This window comes from Mixophyes fleayi, chromosome 2 (genome assembly GCF_038048845.1).
Source record: "Mixophyes fleayi isolate aMixFle1 chromosome 2, aMixFle1.hap1, whole genome shotgun sequence".
NCBI lineage: Eukaryota > Metazoa > Chordata > Amphibia > Anura > Limnodynastidae > Mixophyes > Mixophyes fleayi.
In genome coordinates, this window is record NC_134403.1 from 150599719 (window position 1) to 150617305 (window position 17587).

At 41.0% G+C, this 17587-nt stretch overlaps 1 protein-coding gene across 1 annotated transcript in view; it reads left to right on the top strand.

The window, feature by feature from the left end:
- The first annotated feature begins 721 nt into the window (after positions 1-721).
- Positions 722-17587, top strand: part of NCK2 (NCK adaptor protein 2) — a 41413-nt gene continuing 24547 nt past the window's right edge. The window contains exon 1 of the mRNA XM_075200244.1: positions 722-1033. The gene's annotated coding sequence lies outside the window, so the exon portion shown is untranslated. The remainder of the gene's footprint in view (positions 1034-17587) is intronic.

Here is a 17587-nt window from a genome sequence, read left to right on the forward strand (position 1 = left end):
CTAAGTGGCATGTGGGGGATTTTTGGAGTACATGGGGGTCCTCAAGGCATTTGGGGGCATTTTGTAACAAGTGGAGATCCAAGTTCTTGTGGGGATATTTTGTGACAAGTGGGAAGTCCGAGTGGCATGTGGTGGAATTTTGGAGCAAGCCAGTACATGTAAGGGCTTTTGAGATGAGTGATGGAGATGCCGAGATTGTTTTTTTTTTATCATTATTTCTTATAATTAAAGGTACTGTGTAGCCCTTTGGGAGGTTGGAGGACAGCCATTGTAGTCCTTGAAGTATATCAGGTTGTCCATCACTGACTTAGACTGTCAAATATAATATGCTGAGACCAGGGCTGTAACTAGGGCTGTGTGAGAGAGGCAACTGCCCAGAACGCAATGCTGAAGGGAGTTGCAGTTTAGGAACATTTTAGGTTAATTTGGTTAAACTTTAAGGCTTGGTGGTGGCAGTTTTCCTTCTCGCCCTGGGCGCTAACATTTTAAGTTACGGCTCTGGCTGAGACACACACACTTCCTCAGCACCAGGTTTACCTGGAAACTATTTTAAAATGTTGTCAACAATGCAGTAAAGTCAAGAAGTGACTATGTTATGGAATTTTTATTTTTTATCAAACAATGTGCAATCAAAAGGTTTATTACATAGTTCATGATACAGCGGGATGAGAGCATATAATTAGGTAAAGCCCACATCCTACACAATGGGGTGACATTATTCTATAGAGCAGGACGTTAGGCTTGCAGGCAGGTCATGTGACACACGGGGTCCCGAGAGAGTACCGATGTCAGGTGACGGTTTCTGTTGAGAACGCCGGAGCGCGCTGGCGTGTGCACGAGCAGGCGGGAGGTGACAGCCGGTGAGCGCGCTGTGTCGGTTGGCCGGAGAGGGTGAGCCTCGAGGAGGAGGAGGAGGAGGAGGAAAGTGGGCAGGAACCGACGGGAAGAACGATAGAAGGTGCCGGGCCTGTGAACGGGGTTACAGGGCGACATAGCAGGGCGTGAGGGATTGGGTGAGGACCGGAGCAGAGAGGTGAGTGTGTGATGGAGGTGATGTATCCAGATGTGTTGTCCTGTCTCTCCCAGACCAGCACAGGATCCCTGTACCCGGCTACCCCCCTGCGCTGTGTGAACGAGCACGGTGCCCCCCGATCTCCATCTCTTCCCTGCCTTTGTTATGCGCCCTCCACTCCCCTTCTGTGCTGCGCTCACATCTTTCCCATCTCTCCTCCCCTGGGGTCTCTCTTCCTGTCCGGGTCCCCGGGGCAGCCTGTACTAGCTGTCCTCATGTGACATGGACATATGTGTGTAGTAACATAGATGTATTTCCCCAGGTTATATGTAATTGCCATGAGTTTAGTTGTGTGCAAACTTTGAGTTTCCTGTAAGTTTTCTTTTTTTTTTTTTCTTTTTCCTTGGAAGAAACCTCTTTGTCACCGTACAAACACGTTGGTTAGCTTCTTCCTTGGTGGGCAGGTGTAGTGCTACATGTAGTATGTGTACCTCCATTGGAGTTGTCAGTTCTCTTGCTTTAGGAAGACATTGAGCATTTTTTTTTAAACTGATGCACATTTCCTTTGTTTACATGTTACATACCAATAATCCGACTGTTATATAAAGTTTATTTCATTTAGGGAGGATGTCTTTCCTATCAGTTCATCATTGTGATGTGTAATTATAGTTATGTTGCAACACATTTGCTTGGCATGCACAGGCTGGTGCTGTTAAGTGCCCTCTAACAAGCTGCTATAAAAACACTGTTGGTGAATATTAGGCACTGAACATTGCATTTCTGTGTATGTTTTTCCATCTTTAATATGTGTCTGCAGCTTATTAAGCTTAAGGAAAACACTATAGAAGGTGGATCAGTGATTGTTATGCGAATGTCCAGTTGGGCATTTTATAAAATTCATCACTGATCAAAATTGTCATAACGTTTTGTTTTTGAGTTGTTGCTCTTTGTTGTTAATGTCCATATGGATTTTCATGTATCTGCAAGTTTCTATTTCCTCATCCGAAACGCCTCTTAGTACTGTATGTCGTACAGCCAATGACATGGAACTGACATAAATATGCAATACTTATTAACGCATCTGAGACAATTTGCTTCCAAAGTCTTCTTTTGATCTTATCAATCAGACATGCACTACTTCTGACAACTTACCTGCAAACCAGTTGTAAAAGCTGTAGATTACTTTGGCACAATACGAATAAATCTTGACAATATAACATGATCCATTTAATGTGAAACAGTGTGTTCTGCTCCTGTGTCTCCCACAAGATCAACCTGATCTGAATTCGGGCTCATTCAGACAAATATTTTTGCTGCATTTGCTTACACCTTGCTTCCGACACAATGGAAAAAAAATGCTGTGTTCCTTACATGGGTAGTAGCATGTTAGACTGAAACACTGGAAAATTGTGCATGCATGAGTTTCCTGTGTTTCACTATGATCTCTGATTTATGCTGCCACTGGTTGTTTGGTAGAGACGTGCAGGCATTAGGATCAGTTCAGTTTTTGCTCCCTTTGTGTTCTCTTTGGAATCTGATGTGAGCAACTTATACAAAAATGGTCATCTGAACAAGTTGTTAAGATAATTAAAAAAATATCCTAAAAACTTTTATCATCAAATATTTCTTAGTCTAGGTTAATTCTTTTGTGATGATGTGGACAATGCGTTTTATGTTCCAGTTAAAATGATCATGTTGGCAGTTGTGGAACATTAGCCTGTGAGCAAAAGGGCTCTTTGAAACTATTAAGTGATTTGTTCATATTATGCATATTATTTTGGTTGACTGAGAAAACATTACTTTTATGGCATTATAGTTGTCTGCTTAGATCAGTGTTCTCAGCCAGGTTGCATTCATATGCAGCCAGTTGGGGGCAGCTGTAATACTTTGCAATAATAATGAAAAATGTTGGAGGTTATTGCCCATACCTGCCAGGACTGGTCAGACTGGTGGTCAGTGGTCTAATACACACCACTGGCTGTAATGCTCACATAGTGCCTGTAATAATAGGAGAAACAAAGGTTTATTCTATTTCTGTTGGGCTCCAAGCGCCGGGTGGTAAGTACAAACAGCCGGGTGGAGCACCCGCGAAATAGGTGCCGGGGAGAACACTGTAGATTATACACAGATCAGCCCCAACATTGGAACCACCTGCCTAATATTGTATAGGTTCTCCTTGTGCTGTCAATCAGCTCTGATCCACGGAGACATGGACTCCACAAGACCTCTCAAGGTGTCCTGTGGTAGCAGCAGATCCTTTGAGTCCTGTAAATTGGAAAGATTAAAAACTTCACTTGCCCATCGGTGTCCTCAGAAACTTTTTTGGGGGGAGAGAATAGTGGGACAAAGTGCCTATGTGACTCTCCACAAAGTAATGCCCTACCTCCATGGATTCTCCTTCATATGAAAACTTATTCTACAGATGACACCCCTTTACCTCCCTCCCATCCATTCTACCCTGAACATGATTACTAATTTAGTGCAATTAATGCTATTTAACATGCAACACACATACACCGATCAGCCCCAACAACTTTCTAATATTATGTAGGTCCCCCTTGTCCCATCAAAACAGTTATGACCCATCGCGGCATGGACTCCACAAGACCTCTGATGGTTTTCTTTGGATCTGGCACCAAGATGTGTTAGCAGTAGATCCTTTAAGTCCTGTTAGTTGCAAAGTTGGGCCTCCATGGCTCTGACTTGTTTTTCCAGCACATTCCACAGATGCTTGAATGGATTTAGATCTGGGGAATTTGGAGGCCAAGTCAATACCTTGAACTTTTTGTCATGTTCCTGAACAATGTTTGCAGTGTGGCAGGACGCATTATCCACTGCCATCAGGGAATACCGTTGCAATGAAGGGGTGTACTTGGTCTGCAACAATGTTTAAGTAGGTGGTACGTGTCAAAGTAACATCCTTTTGAATACAAGGTTTCCCAGCGGAACGTTGCCCAGATCATCACACTGCCTCCAATGGCGTGCCATCTTCCCATAGTGAATTCTGGTGTCATCTCTTCCCCAGGTAAATGATGCATATGTCCCCCGCTGTCCACATGATGAATCACATTTTCTTTTACATCAGACAAGGCCACCCTCTTTCATTGCTCAATGGTCCAGTTCTGGCACCCATTTGCCCATTGTAGGCGTTTTTAGCAGCAGACAGGGGTCAGCATGGGTACTCTTGACTAGTCTGTGGCTATGCAGTCCCATTGCAGCAACCTGCGTTACTCTGTGTTCTGACACCTTTCTATCATAGCCAGCATTAACATTTTCAGCAGTTTGTGCTACAGTGGTTCTTCTGTGGGATTGGATCAGATGGGGTGGCCTTCTCTAGCCACTTGCATCGATGAGTCTTGGGGCATCCATGACCCTGTTGCCGGTCCATCGGTTGTCCTTCCTTGGACCATTTTTGGTAGGTACTATACACTGCAAACCGGGAACATCCCACAAAACCTGCAGTTTTGAAGATGCTCTGACCAAGTCGTCTAGCCATCACAATTTGGCCCTTGTCAAAGTCGCTCAGGTCCTTTAACTTGCCCTTTTTCCTGCTTGCAATACATCAACTTCAAGAACTGACTGTGGTTGATCAGTGCATCATTTAAATGTTGAACAACTATTTATAAGTGTTTTACCATTGTCTAAGTAATGGACATGAGTTGTGAATCCATTTTGTCTGTCCCTTCGTAATTATGTTTTATAGTGTTACTGTCTGTTGTTGATTCTCAAGTAGAAGCAAATGAATCTTGTCTTACTACAATTTATCTATTTATGCTCAACAGAATGGAGAACACAAAAGGCCAAATGTGTTTGTGTTATAAACTGAGCATTAATTGATTTAATTTAGATCAGACCTTCATATGTTAATAACCTGGTAATATTTTGTGTGTGCTTCAGAGATTTTTTTTTTCACCCCAATTACATTGCCTTCTAACAGAGGTTGCTTCCGTCATAGTCACAACAGAATGGCACACCATGTGGTTAATAGATATGGCACTGTGATCATTTCTGACTGTAATTGATGTTACACACAAGTGGATTTATTAAACATTAACAAGTTGTAAATTTATGATGTTATATATCTACAGTGCAGGATATGTAATGGATCCCTATACTTTATAATCTTGTATACTGTATATATTACTTCAGCAATGGAAAATGGCACGTGAAGACAAACTAGTTTAACATTTAATCAGGAGTGTAAGTTAATCCTACAGACATTAGTCGAAGTGGGCTGGTATACGGGTGGTATGCCATACCGCTATGTTTGTGCTGCTTTGACCTCTGATTTGGGGTGTGTGTTATATACACACTGATCAGCCACAACGTTAAAACCACTGACAAGTGACATGAATAACATTGATTATCTCGTTTCAATGGTGCCTGCCAAGGGCTGGGATATATTAGGCAGCAAGTGAACAATCAGTTCTTGAAGTTGATATGTAGGAAGCAGGAAAAATGGGCAAGAGTATGGATCTGTACAACTTGGACAAGGGCCAAATTGTGATGGCTAGATGACTAGGTCAGAGCCCCTCCAAAGAAGCAGGTCTTGTGGGGTGTTCCCTGTATGTAGTGGTTGGTACCTACCAAAAGTGGTCCACGATAGGACAACTGTCAACAGGCTCATTGGTACACATGGGGAGTGAAGGCTAGCTCGTCTGGTCCAATCCCTCACAAGAGCTACTGTAGCACAAGTTGCTGAAAAACTTAATGCTAGCTATTTTTGAAAGGTGTCAGAGCTTGCTGTGTAGCTACAGACTGGTCAGAGTGCCCATTCTGACCCCTGTCCACCGCTGAAAGTACAATGGGCCCATAAGTGCCAGAACTGGACAATCAAGTAATGAAAAAAGGTGGTCTGGTCTGATGAATATAAAAATAAATGAGCGCACTCCCTAAAGGGATCCAGTGCCTTACTCAAAATAGTATAGTAAATAAAAAAAAAAATGTCATACGGCACTCGAGATGTGTAAAATTAAGTGTAGTAGCAGCATTCAAGATCTGTTCGGTCTCTTTCAAATATATATATATATATATATATATATATATATATATATATATATATATATATATATATATATAATATATACATATACACACTGTGGCTAGTATTGCTGCCTCACAGCACTGGGTCTTTGGGTAAGATTCCAACCAGAGTACACTATTCTGTGTCTTGCACAAAAAGCAATCTCTGTAAATTACACTCCTAAAAAGGTGGTATATCATTTCTTCTGTAAAAGCCAAACTCTACTCTTAAAAGGGAACTGCTCACAACTAGTAGTATATCTTGCTCTATGGTACTGACTGCTCCCTCCCTTTTTTCAAGGTTTTGCCTCCCATCCCTGGTAAAAACAGGGACTAGAATTTAACGCATGGCGAGGAGTTATTTAGAATGCAGCTATTTTCTGGAAAAACCATAGGACTCTGAAGCGATGTTATGCTCAATTAGACTAAGATTAAATTGGAGTGGACGACAACATTCCCATCACACCAAAGAGACTCTGTTGTCAAAATGCTGTATGCAGCACCCGTGCAACTGTGACCTACTATGCTGAAGGGGTAGCTGCAGATACTCCTCTAAAGATGTATCTGTAGAGACTACTTTTCCCTGGTGTGAGAACCGACAAAACAAAAATATACGCTCTTTGGGGGGGGATTCAGCCACGACTAACACGCTGTTAAGACTAATACCATTAAAATGGTTTTATTTTAAGCAAAAAGCCGGCGTTGAAATGACCGTATTAACGTTGTTACGATAATAGTGCGCAGGCCGCGTTACTTTTTACAGTAACATGGCCAATTGAATTCCCCCCATTGTGTACTATTCAGAGTCGCAGATATTTTAAGATACCTGTAACTCGGAATATTAAGTAAATGGGCAGCAATTTATGTTTCGGTTGTAAGCGTCTGTTGCGGCCAATTCTACATAAGGCCCTCCATATGGAACACTGAGTAATTTACTGATGTCACGATGACATCGCCAGTGATTGCTAGATTAGTAAGGTACCTAATTGTAGTGTAAGTGAGAACAAGGTCAGATCTCTATTGCCAATATAACATAGATCTAGTAGGCGTTTGCTTGTAGAAGGCTGGGGAGACCTTAAATTAAATTTAAAACCCACCTCCTCCTTTCCCTATCAAACTACCTAGCGTGAGAATAGCATATCCTGTTTCTCGTGTTTGACACTCCCACATTCTCCTGAATGACTGACTGTCCAAAATAACCCTCCAAAATAACCCTATTGGACAATTAGATACTTTAACCCAGTAAACGCCTATGGGAAAATTCATATTAATGTTAATTTATTTCCCATTTTTCTTATTTCTCCCCTATATGAATCCCATAAAATAAAGTTATGTTTTAATATGCTACCAATGACAAGCTCTGTGTAACAAGTAGGAAAACTTAAAAACAAAACAAAAAAAAAACAATTCACCGAAATGTAAAAATTGGTTTGGTTATCTTATGAAGTGGTTACGCTGGCAGGGGGCCCTCTCATATTGTCACAATAGAATCACAGCAGTAAAAGAGGAGGCAATTCCAATGTTACCTAAAATATGTCAACTTATATATAATATTTGTGTCTTGATATGTGCCAAAACACTTACGCATTTAAAATCTCAATGGGGTTAAGGCAGATCTTTAATACCCCTCTTCTGTTGCTTTAAATACTGGTCCTCCATCTCTCCAAATAACTGATCTTTGCGAGCTTCTATCTGCCCACTTTACTTGTAAAAAACATGGAGGAGAAACAGATAAAAGACGCCCAGTGTTCTCCCCGGAAACCTATTTTCCCAGGTGCACCACCCGGTTGTTTTTACTTTCCACCCGGCTCTTAGAGTCCTTCAAGGAGTCCTATTATAATAAGCACTGTGTGATCACTTCAGCCAGCAGAGTGTGTTTGACCACTGACCACCATTCTGACCAGTCCAGGCAGGCATAGGTTCAGCTGCCAGGCATGGAAACATTAAAAAATATGTGTCCAGTTCAGCCAGCAAGTGGGCAATAACCTACGAAGTCTTTATAAATAATATAAGTGTTGACAATAACCTCCAGTATGTTTTTCTTTATTATAATTATTGCAAAATATTACAGGCTGGTGGGGGCAGTGTAATATTGTTAATATTGTTGGGCAGTGTTACACTGGTTGATGCCACACATCTGGCAAAAGTTGCAGAGGAGAACACTGACGCAGATGTAGGCAAACCGTAAAAGGTGTTTCTTAGTGTGTTTCAGCTAATGAATATAATCTCTGTTTTTGCTAGGGATGTTGGGCTCCTAAGCGTATTTTAATTTTAGATGTGTTGTTGGTGCATAAACTATTGAGAGAGTTTTTTTTCTTGCATGGGTGTTAATTATACATCAGCGCCACATTTGTTCATGATGTGTAGAGTAATGCGCAATGGATTTAACAAAGATAAGGAAATGGATAATTGACTTGTGTGGATAGCATGTGATTCTGAAAATAGACTAAGTTTCAGAACCAATGTGGCCAATCCTGTACTTTGCATCATTTGATAAACTGTAGGATATTATTTTTGTCTCCTGTGATAGTTGTGTGTATGCATGTTTTTGTGTAATTTTAGTCTTGTTCAATTACTGGTTAGCTGGAGAAATGAAGCTGCTGCTTCCTTTAATAAATGAACCATGTAATCAGTTACTAAAGTCATTGAATGCTGCCGAAGTCGTCACAAAGGTCAGTAGTGCCCACCATAAACAGTGTGTTCATTCATAATCTGTCTTCAGAAACAATTGTGAACAGACGGCTTTCTGCAGAGGATAGCTGGACGCACTATGGTAAAACCACACATTTGGGTCATATGTACAAGCTATGTTAGATAAATGTAAAAAGGGCTTCCGTTAATGCAATACTTATATTGTTACACTGGTTATCATTGGTAACAATTCATTTTAAATGATGAAGGCAATTTTATTTAGAATCTAGGTAATAGTTCTTGGTACTGGTTATAAACTTTTGTTGTTGTTTAATTGTGTGCAATAAATGATTGCTTTTTAAGAAGCTATTGCCTGAAGCAGGTTCTTCAATTGACACTTAGGGGCATATTCAATTAGCTTTTGGATTCGTGGTAACGTGCCGGAACGGCCGCGAAACGTAATACACGTTACCGCAATAACGTGGATTTTCGTTCGCAGCCCATAGGGTTGCGTACGAAAATCCGCGTTAATGCGGTACCGTAATACCTGCAAGAACGCTCACTTTTTCGCGGTAACGCGCGTTACTGCGAATCCAAAAGCTAATTGAATATGCCCCTTAAAGTGTAATTGATATTAGAAATCACAGTAAAATGTAGTGCAAATAGTTATGCAGTGACACAGGCAGTTGTGTAGAAGTGCAAAGTTCCAGGATTGAGATCTTAGAGTCCTCCTTTTGCTATACATTTCGTGCTATATTTTTAAAATCGCATTTTGTGGAATGAACAGACCTTGGGACTATGATGATTTCAGTGTGTGTTAGGAACAAACTATGCCACATTACACAAGCGAAACATGCAAACTCTTTAAAGGAAAATGTGGATTGGTGAATATTTTGTGGAACTTTTTTTACCACAAGTTTGTTCATCCCAAGTGATTAGCAGTCATTGATCCTTCCCACTCATGAAGTAAACTTTTTTAAAATAGAAATATTTTCACACATTCAAATAAAGTGTCTATTATTTTTTATTTTTTGTTTTTAAATATGCCTCTATAAATATACTTTATTCACATTTTCTACCAGATTTTGATTTGATTGGTCAGTTTTTGTCCAAATTATCTAGTGTTTGTGGTCTTCTGCAAGCCAGTTTCCACAGGAACTAATACGCTAAAAATATTTCAATTGAAACTAAAAATGAAAACATATGAATTATGTAACCCTCCATGATATAAGGCTGGTTGCCAACTGGTGTTATAAAAAATGCTAGTAAATGCATGCATTTTATTACCACCAGCACGCAAACAGGTATGTGGATGAAACCTATCGGTTCCATACCCACTTGTTCCTGTTGTCAGGGTGTGGCATTGTCTTATAGACACTACATGCTCCATTTACACATATCCTCCACTGTCCCCTCCCCCGACTGCTGGTCTGATTACACAGCTCATGTCAAATGCAATCATGACAGTGGGTAACCTGTCTGTTTTATTTATTGAATTTTGGCTTCCTTTTTGCTGAATGTTGTCCTATTTGTGAGAAAAATGAATTGAAGTGTGACTGACTTGAGTATATGAAGTGGCATGTTAGCGGCAAGGTACTATATGCCTCAGTAAAAAAAATATTTTAATTTACTTTAGCTCTGAACTACATCAGCTTTGTCAACAACAGCTTGATTCTTAGATTTGATTTAAGTATGGATGGCAAGTGGCACAGTAGTCAACATTGCTACATCACAGCCCTGGGGCCATGGGTTTGATACCAACCTTGGCACTCCCTGTATGGAGTTTGTATGTTCTGCCCATGTTTGCGTGGGTTTCCACCTACGGTCCAAAACATACTGGAAGGTCAATTGGCTCCTGATTAATTGAATCCTAGTGTGTGCTAAATACTTCTATCAGTCCCTGGGACAGGGATCAATGTGAATACTTAAATATTCTATTTGAAACACTGCATAATATCATACTTACCAACTTTACAATGTTGGTATCCGGGAGCCTGCGGGGGAGGTGGGCGTCATGGGGGGGCGGGCCTCCAAAATCCGTGTCATTTTGGACCCGCCCCCATGACGTCATGACGCAAAATGCGTCATTTGACAGAGGGGGCGGGGCCAAACGCCGCGATTCACCAGGAATCGCGGAGTTTGTGACCTAATTCTGCCCACTTCACTAGGAAGTGGGCAGATCCGGGATTTTGCCACACTCGCCCGGGAGTCCGGGAGACTCTCTCAAAATGCGGGAGTCTCCCGGACATTCCGGGAGAGTTGGCAAGTATGCATAATATGGTGGTGTATAAATAAAGGATAATAATAATAATATAAGTGAATGTATTTATTATTTGCCGCAGCAGTACCTGGAGTCATGTTAATTTTTAGTCTTACCCTATTTGCCTCCAAGTAGCAAAACTGTTGGTGTCCTGCCAAGCCATCCAGTCATCTTAGTGACACACTGCAGTGAGTGGGGTACATTACCTCAGGAACAGCAGAGCTCCCCAGCATTGAGCCCCTATGGTTCTGTCACTTGGAAGGAGGAGAGGACATACTTTAAAAACTATATACAGTGCAGCTCTTTTTACCGCTTTTTTGGATGTAGATGGGGGTACAAATGTCTCCCTTCCATCAGCTTGGCATCCTCTGTCTATACAGAGATAGGCTCTGTAACACAGGTTCCAGTGTATCACCATATTCCCACACTATAAAGCTCACAAGACAGATACATGTTACCAAAGGAGAGTCAATATAAATGTCAATATAAAATTAGCTTTTTAGCCTTAAAAATAAAAGCATCATGTCCGCTGGTCGTACCATATGATGTCTAATTACTTATATGCTTGTTAACTCTGCATGTGGGTTGTATTTGTATTTGACCTTTAAAAAAAATAAACCTTTAAAAAAATAAAAGCATTAAAAAAATAAAAAGCATCATGTCATAAAGGCCCCTTACCCTCTGGCATGAAAAATCTATGTTATTATTGGCAATTTTTGCAGTGTTTGCAAGAGCTTGTAAATGGGAATGAGGATGTGGGGACCTTTCTATACAAATGACCCCTTGCGCCTATAGTTTAGATTGTCAGTACCTCTTGGACACTGCATGCTCTATTTACAATGTCTGCCGTTGATAGCCCTCCGCTTCCCTCACTTCAAGAGCTGGTTACCACCACGTGTTCAGGACGTGCTTGACATGATGTCACTTGCGTTTTCCTAACATCACAGGGTAATTGATAAGTCCTATAATTTTCAATGAATATCAAATGTTATGTTTTCATGGGTAGACTTACAGGCAACAACTGCAAGGTGTTATGTGCAAATAATAACCATAGCTTATTGCTCAGAGTAGTGTTAACATTTTTATATAACCAGTAACCCAAAAATTGCTTCAGGGTTACTTTGGGTCTTACACCAAAAGCAGAAGACTCTTTAGGGGCCAGTTCAATTACTAATAATGTGCCGCAGTGCCTCCTGAATGGTCGTGAAGGCACTCTGCGGGAAGGCAACATTGCAGATTTTTTCTTCCACCCCATGGAGATGTGCAGAAAACTCAGTGGTGTTCGGGTATAGTAGTACCTGGAGATGTGCACAGCTGTACAATGCGTGATGTCTGGCAGCACATCTGCTAGTAATTGAAATGACCCTTAAATCTGTATATGTTTCAATTGAGGAGCCCTCTGTGATCAAGCAGTTTTGTTTTGGGTCAAGTGTTAAATTCTCCTATACGTGTAGAGATGCATAAAGTTTACATTTAGGAGACAGAAGTTCAAATCGAGGACCCACCTTAACAGTTTGAGAAGCTGAAATTGTGGGGTTCACTTATTGAAATTTATAGAATATACCTAAAATATAAGGTGCCAACACTAATTCCTTCTCTGTCTTTGAAAGCAGTATGTAATCTTATGTAGTTGACGTTGCAAAATGGACAGATTGGTGTTACTGGTTTCATGTGGTGTGTTCTGTTAAAGTAATGCGGAAGGGACCGCTGGCATATAATATATTGGGCTCCGCTATTAAAATACTTTTGCACTGTGCTATATAATATTTCAGATAATTATACTATGGTCGCTGTTCGGTATGGTATGCTATTTTAGAAAGAAAAAAAAATATGCTGGCTCCTAACTTTTGGCACTGGCTCTTGGCTTGCAGAGAAATGTGCTCATGCCTGTAGTGAGCAGTAGTTTGATTTGTTGGTCATGTGCTGCAAGTAAATACAAGATCAAATCAAATGTTGCTGTTCAATGTAACTGCATTGGAATTTCATTCTCTCTCTAAACTCAAGATCTGAAAATTCAAGATCTGTTTTTTAATTTGCATTTGCGCTTTCCTAATTAAATGCATCTATAAATAGAGTGCGAAGATTGCAGTTAATTAGATATAGCGGAAAATAGCTGTATGAACACTACAGTTACATAACTGCATTTTCTTCGTGTTTTCCATTTAATTAGCACTAGTGACAATTTTCTGCTGTTTTTACCATATATTTGCAGACAAAAACATAATTTTTTTCAAATATGATTTTTCATAGAATGGATTTGGTTTTTATTTTTTGTTTTTTTCAGGTTAATTTCTTCAGCGTAAAAGTGTACTTAAGAATTAATTGTAAATGTGAGACTGCAATAAACATTAAAGAGAATTTGTCAGATATAAGATAATTTTTTATTTATATAGGGCCTCATTTAGAGTTGGAAGCAAAGCTAAAAAGGTAGAAATTTGCTTGTGAACAAACCACGTTGCAGTGCAAGGGGCGCAAATACTTTTATTTTTTGCATACAGGGAAAATATTAGCTGCTTTTGCATATAGCACAAACATATTGGACATCTTAATTTTTACAAATTAAAGTTGGGCACGATCCCTCCTAACTATAGGTATGTCCGCACATTTTAAATTTGCAGTGCAACATGGTTGTGCCAAGGGGCAAATTAGTTCCTTTTTTATGATTTTCTCCTAATTCTAAATGAGACCCATAGGGGCATATACAGTTGTTGGCGGAAACGCCAAAAATCTTGCGCTCCGCGCACTATTACCGTTATTACGGTAGTTTTCTCGTTGGATTTCAGCTTGCAGCACCCTGAGCCGCGAGCTGAAATCCAGCTAACTATTACCGTAATAACGGTAGTAGTTTTAATGCCGCGGGGATATTCAACAATTGAATATGCCCCATAGGTTAGAATATCCCGCCACGTAAAAACTACTACCGTTATTACGGTAATAGTTAGCTGGATTTCAGCTCACTGCTCAGGAAGCTACGAGCTGAAATCCAGCGAGAAAACTACCGTAATAACGGTTTTTACACGCACTATTACCGTAATAACGGTAATAGTGCGCGGAGCGCGAGATTTTCCCCGTTTCCGACGACCATTGAATATGCCCCATAGTGTCTAATGTATTATGTCAGTGTAGAATAAAAAGTAGATTTTCTGTGCTCTTTCCGCTCTGGGGAAAGCATAGAAAGACGCGGTCACACATATTGTTCTATACTCGCTCCTAGTTGGCATCCTCTCTATATCACAGCACTCCAACTCCTGAGAGTGGTTTATCCAGCACCACTGCTCTATACATGCATATATTGGGCACTGCTTTTCTCGGTTTCGTTGTGTTTTTGTTTTTTTTGTTTTGGCTTTTTACACAACAAAATCTGAGCTGATGGGTTCTCTATTTATAAAAAACAAAAGAAGAAACAAAACAAAATACAAACACATCTGTTCTTGAGAGGATCGACCTGTTTATATAGAATTTCTGTCAGGCACCGTCCCTATGCGGATGGGGAGGCAAAGGGATGGTGCCTGAAGTCGCCGCCGGAAGTCGCGTCTGGTTGTCGGGCAACCAGATGAGCTAGACCCAGCCTGCCGGCAGTCTCTTCTGCGCAAGCGTGTCGCTATTTGGCTCACGGCGGCGGCTTCTGGCGTCAGCCCCGCTGGTCTGGCATTTCCTCCTCATCCCCTATTTAAAGAAGGCTTTGGTACCACTAACGTGCCAGAGGATTAGGTCCTCTAGCTCCAGGCACTTATGGTTCTATTTCCTTTGCTTGACTCCACGGTTTCTGACTCGGCTTCTCTGGAGTCTTCTTCTGGATCCTCCCTTAGTTCTGCAAAGATTCTCCTGGCATCTGACTTCAGCTTGGCAGGCTATTCCACCGGATCCACCCTGTGTACTACACTGTCTGACCTTGACTTTCCAGACTATCCAGTTACTTCATTCTATCTTGCTGAGTGCCCTCCTGGAGAACCGCGACCTGCGTGTCTCTTGCAGCTAAATCCAAACTCCCTTGCGGGAGTCCCTGTTGAAGACCAGAGGCATGTTAGACTTCGCAACTTCAGACAGGGTAGTGTCAAACTTAGCAGATAGACTCAGTATCCCGACAATTTCTTAGTTGCTCATTGAAGAGTGTTATACTTTGAGACACCGTATCCAACATCTCTAGTTTGGATCGAGTAATAACAACAACAATTTAAAGTAACTGTTTTGAATTATCACTTGTTTTTGCCACAAGCTGCACTGCAACATCCACATAGATCTTTGTTTCTTTTTTTTATTAACTATTGTTTCAGTAGAAAGTAATATCAAAATACTTGTTGTGGGCAGCAACCTGATTAGATATGAAATTATTTTAATTTTCCTGCAATGTAGGGCAAGGGCTTCAAGCTGGTTTCATGCACCATTTCTTGCCACAGGGAATTGTTTGACTAGTTTTGTCTTGTCAAACCATTGTCTGACTATATGCCAAATGTTTTTGTTTTTTTGTTTTTAAAAAAAACAAACTAATTAATAGACATGGAATAACTCATTTATACCAAATGTGTTGATTATGCTCTTTTTCAGACTGCAGCTGTAACTTACCATGTTAGTAGGGAGTTGCAAGTCACACATGGGCAAGGCCAGTGATGTCGCAGTATCTAACAGTCTGTCGACTATGATCTTGATATGTATCAGATTCTATTGAGACTAAAGATTTGGGAAGTGGCTTCAGTTGTCTGTAATGGATTGGGGCAAGTATATTTTACATTTTAGCTCATCTGCATTGGAATGCCAGCTAACCTGAAAATAATATTTTTTTACTTTCCTGCGTCATATTCCCAATTTAGGGATTTAGTGGTCATGTGAAACTATAAGGACTGCACAATTACTGAATTTCAAAGACAAGTTGCCTTATAAAACCATAGTTATGAATAACATCTATAATATAAATGTCTAGTGGCGTGTGTTAGTCTGTCTGTGTGTGTGGAAAAAATAAAATCAAGCTGCAGCGCCACCTGCTGGGCGGAGTTATACACTGACCTACTAAATTCTTAGGGGCATATTCAATTAGCTTTCGGATTCGCGGTAACGCGAAAAGTGCGCGTTCTTGCGGGTATTACGGTACCGCATTAACGCGGATTTTCGTTCGCAACCCTATGGGCTGCGAACGAAAATCCACGTTATTGCGGTAACGTGTATTACGTTTCACGGCTGTTCCGGCACGTTACCGCGAATCCGAAAGCTAATTGAATATGCCCCTTAGTGTGTGTGGGAAAAAAAATTCAGAAAGGGCTGAAATTTGGTATACTAAGATGTTTTTAATTTGTTAATCTAATTTGTTAATTGTTAAACGTGTTTATAAAGATTTAAATAAAATATATATATATTTCTTGAAGGAGAAGTGACAGTTGGGAGTGGTTGGTGGTTGCCGGGGGTGACAGTGGGGAGTGGTTGGTGGTTGCCGGGGGTGACAGAGTGAGAGGAGTGTGATACTCAGGACCGCTGAGAGAGATCCCTGTGTCTGGATAGACATCTGGATAGATGTAGTGATGAAAATGAAGGATGAGGTGATGGAGAAGAATGATGAGGTGGTGACATGTGGACAAAACCACGTTAAAAAAGGGCGCTTACGTCGAGAAGTAACGCTCTTCCCCTGAGGAGGCCTGAGCTATGGCCCAAATGCATGACAAGAACCTTTTTAACACCTTAAGTAGCTTGATTTGACTAGAATGCATGAGTATCATGCACGGGTTAACTTGTTCTATATATATCTATATATGCACACCGATCAGCCACAACATTAAAACAAGTGAAATTAATAACATTGATTAGCTTAGCAACTTTCAAGGGGTGATATATATTAGGCAGCAAGTGAACAGTCAATTCTTGAAGTTGATGTGTTGGAAGCAGGAAAAAAGGGTAAGCGTAAGGATCTGAGCGACTTTGGCAAGGGACAAATTGGCATGGCTAAACGATTGGGTCAGAACATCTCCAAAACGGAACGTCTTGTGGGGTGTTCCCGGTATGCAATCGTTAGCACCTACCAAAAGTGGTCCAAGGAAGGACAACTAGTGACACACGTGCACCCAAGGCTCGTAGGTGCACTTGGGGAGTGAAGGCTAGCCCGTCTGATCCAGTCCCACAGAAGAGCTACTGTATCGCAAATTGCTGAAAAGTTTAATGCTGAATACGCCTACAATGGGCATGTGAACGCCAGAACTGTACAATGGAGCAATAGAAGAAGGTGGCATGGTCTGATGAATCATGTTTCCTTTTACATCATGTTGACGGGTAGGTGCATGTGTGTCATTATACCTGGGGAAGAGATGGCACCAGAATGCACTATGGGAAGATTGCAAGCTCTTGGAGGCAGTGTGATCCTCTGAGCAAAGTTTTGCTGGGAATATTTGGTCCTGGGATTCATGTGGATGTTACTTAGACACGTACCACCTACTTAAACATTGTTGCAGACCAAGTACACCCCTTCATGGCAATTATATTCTCTGATGTCAGTGGCCTCTTTCAGCAGGATAATGCACCCTGCCACACTGCAAACATTGTTCAGGAATGGTTTGAGGAACATGACAAAGAGTTGATGGCGTTGACTTCCGATCAAGCGTCTGTGGGATGTGCTGGAAATTCAAATCTGAACCATGGAGGCTCCATCTCGCAACTAACAGAACTTAAAGGATCTGCTGCTA